We start from the raw sequence: 7,128 nt of genomic DNA, 5'->3' as shown, positions 1-7,128 counted from the left end.
GTTCCAGCACCCAAATTTCTCATGATGACCATAACCAAAGCACTTAAATGGATTTTCTATTTTTTACAAATAAAACCTCTAATTGCATTTTCTTGAAAAATGGAATAAGTAGATGAAGTGGGTATAGCAGATTATTGGATGCATCTTCCTGTGTATTGGCAGTTCATTGCTATGATACCGTTTAACAGTAGAAGCATGCCATACATGCTTGATTTTCATTGTAGCTGTTAACTCCTCAAGTATCTTGAGATTGTAAAATCTATGATGAGACTGGGATCTTTGCACACCTTCAGATATCAATACGATATCTTGAGATTTTCATTGTAGCTGTTAACTCCTCAAGTCTTTTCTGATATCAATACGATAATGTTTTTTCCCTGCATCTCCCTACCTGCACAATAACTTCCTGTAGTCTTTCATCCTTCGTTTCAATTTGTTTCATATACAATAACATTATTTTTTCCCTAAATCAGGGTATAATGGAAAGTTGACATAAAGCTCAGCCAAGTTCCTTCTACGAATTTTCAATAAGGTTCCATATTTCTACTTTTTTATTTTGCTCCTTGGCCATGGAAAGTGGAGGCCAATGTTTCCTACTGCAAACCATCCTCTGGTTAGTTCTTAGTGGCAGATGCTATAGTTCTCACCTTGATGTTCAATGCTTAATGACATTACAGCGATCGCTGATAGACCCAGATAACAACCTAAAGTATTCATGGAATTTTGAAAACACAACAGAAGGTGTCATATGTAACTTTAATGGTGTAGAGTGTTGGCATCCTGATGAAAATAAAGTCCTAAGCCTTCGTCTCTCCAACATGAACCTTCAAGGGAAATTCCCTGCAGGACTCGAGAACTGCTACAGCTTAACTGTGCTCGATCTTTCTAATAACAAATTCACTGGACCGATCCCAGATGATATCTCAAAAAGGATACCTTCTGCCGCATCCCTTAACCTCTCATACAATGGTTTCTCAGGCAATATTCCTTCGAACTTGTCAAACTGCAGTTATCTCAATACTCTTGATCTTCAACACAATCAACTGACAGGCACAATTCCTTGGCAAATCAGTACTCTTAAGTCGATTGACAATTTTTAATGTGGCTGATAATTTGCTGTCAGGGCCAATTCCGACACTTAAAAATAGTTCTCTTCCAGCAGAGAATTTTGCGAATAATCAAGGTCTTTGCGGGAAGCCTTTGGATGTTTGCGAGAGATCTATAAAGAAGAGCAGTAGCACTGTGGTTATCATATGTTCGGCTATTGGTGGTTTTGTGGTGACAATTTTAGTCGTGGGGGTTGTTATGTGTTGTGTAATAATTCTGTTGAAAAGAATTGGGAAGAGGAAGAGGATAGCAAGTGGGCAAAGAGTTTAAAAGGCTCTCGAAGGCATCAAGGCAAGTAACCATATTTCCTATGTGTTCATAGCGATTTTCGCCTTTCTATTGCATGTTAACTTAGGTTATTTCCATTTACATTAATGTAAAGAAACAGTACATGTTATTGCCACTACTCTGCTTTACTTTATTGCCAGTACGGCATGTTCTAGTTAGAATAAAGGAGGAGGGTTAGGTTGTGCTAGGCAGTAGACAGTCAATGTAAAACATAGTCAGAGCCACATGAGTTGAATCCTATGGAATAACAACAAAGCCATCATCTCAAATTTACGGTCAACTACATGAATCCTACTCATTTAGTTCTGTCGAGGGTCATCTCCTGCATGAACTTAATCAGTTAATCATTAACATATTCTTTTTAACTTCTTCCAATTAAGTTCTTTTAAACTTACCTCTCTAATCTTCCTTTCTTCACTAAAACTATAATCTTATCACTTCTCGTAACTGGTATATTGTTGGCCTATGTTGCACATGACCAAACCATCTCAAATGATTCTCTTTCTTTTTATCCTCAAAAAGAGCAATCTCTAGCAGTGTTTTGAAAGCAAAAGGCAAGGTCAAGGCTATGAGGTCTTATGTTGCCTGAGGCTAGAGGGGCCAAAAAAGGCAATCACGTAAGCAAACTAATATGATAAATATTTAAAAAATTCTTCATAAACATTATAAATATTATGCAAATATCAACAAATAGCAAAAAGATAAATTAATCACAACCAAATTTTCAATGTTACAATTCTATTAAGTCATTAACCATCTAAAATAAAGTAGCAAGTAAAATATTGAAATGTAATATTCACTAGTAACTGCTAACACATACAATTAAGCAACAAACTTTGAACTTTAAAATTCAAATTGCAACTGTCCTCAAAGTGACATAGGTAATAAAGTACATTACAATAAAAAATAGAAAAAAATCGATCAAGCAAAAAGAAACACAAAACTTCCATAACAAAAATAAACTTTACTTTATTAGACACCTTTCGTAGCCTCAGAATTTTGAAACGGAGGCAATTTAACTCACGCGTCATATCACATGCCTTAGGCGAGGTCATGAGGCGCCAAGGCGAGCTCACCAAAAGGTGCATGCCTTAGTAACCTTCATCACCCGGAAAAATGCAAGGCGCTAAGTTACAAGATCGCTCATCTGAGCGCCCTGAGGCACTAAGGCACATTGCCTTTAAAACTGATCTCTAGCCTCATATCCACGCCCTTAAGTCTTATTCTATCTATTGGTGTATATCCACTTATCAATCATAACATTCTCATTTCTACTAATGAACTTTTGTCCTAAACAGAAATTCAACCCACCATCTCTCCACTTAAATCAGTCGATAATTTTTCCATTTCATATGATGATCTCAGCTCCTAAACATAAGAGTTTTCTCAGTCGAACCTAATAGAAGACTTTTTTTCTTTGAGCTAACCAACAACAGAGTTAACAAACCTCTTATTTCTCTGTTGTTTTATTTATTTACTTAGCTATACTGACAAAATTTTACATAACCAGGTTTCCATGTTTGTAGCTTTTGACTCGCTCGCTTCAAACTGGTCACCCATGGTCAAATTCTCCCGAAAGTTTCAAGAGAAGCTTAGTAGAATGGATAAATTACCTTAAGGTACCTCCCTTGATTGGCATGGCTATGATACTGAACTTAATGCAGGTTACAAAAGTCGCTTGTTCTTGTGTTCTTTCTGCTTCAAAGGAGAGGCCAACTATGTTTGCAATATCCCAGCTTCTGAGAGCTATCAGGGAGAGAGATGATACTACTAAGGATGATATGAAACTATGTAATAAAAACTTTCGTGTGCAATGGACACATGCACAAAAAAAAGTCTCTTTAGCAGTTTTTATTCAATTATTACTATTGTGGAGTCTTGTGTTGTGGGATTTCAAGAACTTGGGTTGAATGTATTTGTTTAGTTATTCATGTTAGTGCTGTTTCTGTTGCTATTATTTTGTAAATCAGACTGTTAATCTTATGTAGTGATTTTTGGTAGGTACGAGCTTTCAGTCATCTGTAAGTGAGTGGCTGTTTGGGTAGAAAATTATACTCTTCATTGTATAACTTATTACAACTTCAATCGTTACAACAAGTTCAAAAAGATCGGTTTTTTTATAAGACTTTTACACAATGAAAACAAAAAAAAAATACAACTCTCGTTCAAACAACGCAGAGATCGTTTATCGGTCTTCTGCTTGCATGGGATCTTGGCCTGTGACGGGGACGTTGATATCCGTGGACCACCAAACGATCAGATCAGATCCGGAGCTTTGTCGATTCGCGAAGGAATCAAGAAGCCGAAGCGCTTATCTCAGCAACAGCGAGATAATTACTCTTCTTAAGAACACCGTAACAGGGTAATCATAAGGGACGAACCGGGCTGCAGATCTGACGAACTCCTCTTCTTTATGCCGAAGAATCCGCTGAAGTCTCCTTCTCCTCTCTGAAATTCGTGCACCTTCAGTCCTCAATCCGGCAGGGCTTCGCCAACGCTCGAGAATTCCAGATCTGAAAAAATAAAGGTCCTGGGGCTGTATTTATAGGCTCCGGGGAATCCAGGCGGTTAAAACGACATAACAGTCAAAAAATCCGATTTTTAGGGTCTAAGACACCCTCGGGCGTCTTAGCGAGGCCGAGACACCTTGGGGTGTCTCGGCTGGGCCGAGACACCTCGGGGTGTCTTAGCTTAGGCTGAGACAGTCCGTGGGCCGAGACACCTCGGGGTGTCTTAGCTTAGGCTGAGACAGTCCGTTTTGCACGCTTGTCCATTTCCGTCGTATTTTCCTCATCTGAACTCAGATTTACATGATTCAAGATGCGTTGGAAAGTCGACGAGGAGATCTACAGGTTCCCATGATTGGATCATCTGTGGAATAAATAAGACACGAAGGGCGTTTCGCCTTTTGTAAGCGACACGAGGCTCCCGATCAGTTCGTATCCTCGTTATTCTGAAACTCCGTTGCTTCACCTAGTTCGTCGACTCACTTCATGCGCTTGTCGACGTCAAATGAGCTTCTGTGACTCGGATATCGACGTTCATCGTCATCTCTGTGTTTCGAGCTGCGTGTGAAGGCCCGTTAGTAATTTTAGACGCCTACAGATACCCCCTCCAAAGTGTTTCAGCCTCGTTTCTTTTATAGAGGAGGCTGAAATACTTTGGATGTGATCGGTCCAACCTTCAGTCGGTGTAAAAGGACATGTAGTTAGTTTTGACTCTTGACTCCTTCGATTTTTAGTTTATTTTGATGAATAGCTGAAGTTCTTCCGGCGCTGCGTTTATCGTCTGGCCGTCGTCGAAGTTTCGAATCTAAAACCGATGAGTTGAGTTTGGCTCGTGTCATTGAGTTGACTTCTTGCAGTTGGGCCCTGAGAGGGCGCGGCCGGTGAACTCGATGCGGTCGTCGACGAGGGAGGTGGTGCAGAGGAGATGCGGAACGGGTTTGGAGCGGATCCAAGGCGGCGATCTGGGCAACGGCGACGGGTGGAAGATGGGGGAGGCTGACGGCGTCGGAGTTCGAGGCTGAGGAGGTCGACGGGGGCGGCGACGAGCGGCCAAGGGCAGTGCGGCTGGCGGAGGAAGAGGAGATGATGGGTGCGGTTGGTGTTGGAGGCGGTAGAGAGGAGAGCGCGGAGAGGAGAGGAGGAGCGGGTGGCGGTGCTAGGGCGGTGGTCGGAGCAGGTGGCGCGGCGGTGGGGCTCAGCGGCAGCGCGGCGGCGAACGGAGGGCGGAGCTCGGGCTCGTGCTCGAGAGAGAGAGAAAGAGAAGAAAGAAGAGAGAGAGAAGGTGAGAGTACGAGAGAGAGAGTGATTGGCTGGGGTTTAAATAGATAAAAATAATAATAAAAATTGAAAAAAAACAAAATAGATTATTGAATGCGGTGCGCGTGCAGCCGAAATTTTGAAAAGAAGAGAAGGGGGAGAACGCGGGGTTGTTGGGTAGCTGATAGGGGTTTAACGTGGGAAGAAAAAGCTGGGGTTATTTTCAAATGGGTTCAAGTATCTTAAACGGAAATAATTAAAATAAATAATTTCGGTTACTTAAAAATTAAACTACATCATAATAATATCTACAAATAAAAACATACATTTTGAGCTAATACAACAGTTGATATGAAACTGTCGAAAATATACCCGTATTGTACAATTAAAGCGGAAATAATTAATAATAAAATATATTTACTTACATTTAAAACCAATATTATGTGACAATTGTCTACACGATAAAAACGTACCAGTTATGCTAATACGAGCTGATACGCAATAATACAATAATTTACACAAATAATACGTAATTAATAATTCAATGTAATACAAGAATTAATACAATATAATAATAATAATACGACGTATTATTTAAAATAATACGTAATAGTATCAGTAAGACAACGGATAATTCCCAAAATTTTTATTGCGCACTAAATTAATTTATAAATATAAAAACCATTTTAAATAAATATAAAACTTAGACTTTAAATCATAGAAAATTTTAGAAAATCGAGAAAAATACAAATACTCTTTAAAATCATAATTATAATATTTTAAAATACAAAAATTATTTTAACTAGTATCAAAAATTTACGTCATTACAGGTTTGCTGAAAAGAAAAAGATGGAAGCGCTTTCATTTGTTTTCGTTCAATAAGTTGCCTCAATCATTGATTTCAATAAAACTTCAAACGTTTACAAATGATTCAAACAACAAAGAAATAAAAATTACACTTTCTTGAAAATAAACACAAGATGCCGTTTGTCAGTCTCTGCGCTTGCGTGGGTCTTTAGCCTGTGACAGCGGGACGTCAGATATTCATATGCGACTACCTGGCAATCAGTCTGCATCCAGAGCTTCTGTCGATCCGCCGAGGAGCATCTAGAACTTGAAGCGCCTATGCTAGGATTAAAGCGAGATATTTGCTCTTCTTAGTATTATCTGCAAACGGGATAATACTAAGGCATCCGGGTACGGGTGAATGTAGATCTGAGCGAAGAAACTCTAATTGCGTTGAAGTGCTCGATCACCTTACACTCCAGCAGCGCTTGCTATTCTCCAAAAATCCAGCCATCTAAAAAAAGTGAGGCCTAACGTTTGTAATTTTAGTGCATGCAGCGGATAACGCGAAGGCGGTTAAAAACGGACTCAGGGGCCCAAATCCGCATTGGACACCCCTGCGGGTGTCTCGAAAAATCAAAGCACACCGCCTGGGTGTCTCGGAAAATCCGAGACACCCCTGGGTGTCTCGGAAATTCCGTAAAGCCTGGGTTGAATCGAAAACCCTGGTGCTCTCGGAAAATTCGCGAGACACGCCGGGTTCGTCGAGGACCTTGGTGTCTTCGCAATTTGACCGAGACGCTTCCTGAGGTGGCATTGTAATCGCTTCCGCTGTAAATTCTTCGTCGCGAACTCGATCTTAGTGATTCGAAGTTGCTGTTGGAAGTCTGACGAAGATTGCTAATCAGCTTCGACGGTTCGATTATCTGAGTAATGACGGACACGAAGATGGCGTTGTTCTTTTGTAAACATCACGGGGCTCTCGATTAGCCCGTGCCTTCGTACGGGGGAGGTTGGTGAGGCTCCCGCTGCAAGTGCCCAGCCAAATGCTGTTGATTCGTCGCCAGTCCCCGAATCATTGCCAAAAGTTGGTGTTGGTCCACTTCGGGCGGCGGGACATTACTACTGGACGGGTTACCATTGCTACGTGTACCTACCATGGTTCTGAAGGGAAGGCAATGAG

General features: G+C 40.7%; 1 pseudogene; it reads left to right on the top strand.

Moving 5' to 3' along the window:
* On the top strand, positions 550-1,377 carry LOC109830794 (annotated as a pseudogene).

The sequence above is a fragment of the Asparagus officinalis genome, chromosome 2, assembly GCF_001876935.1.
Source record: "Asparagus officinalis chromosome 2, Aspof.V1, whole genome shotgun sequence".
Lineage (NCBI taxonomy): Eukaryota > Viridiplantae > Streptophyta > Magnoliopsida > Asparagales > Asparagaceae > Asparagus > Asparagus officinalis.
The sequence above is the reverse complement of the archived record's forward strand: the minus strand, read 5'-3'. Positions and strand labels throughout refer to the sequence as shown.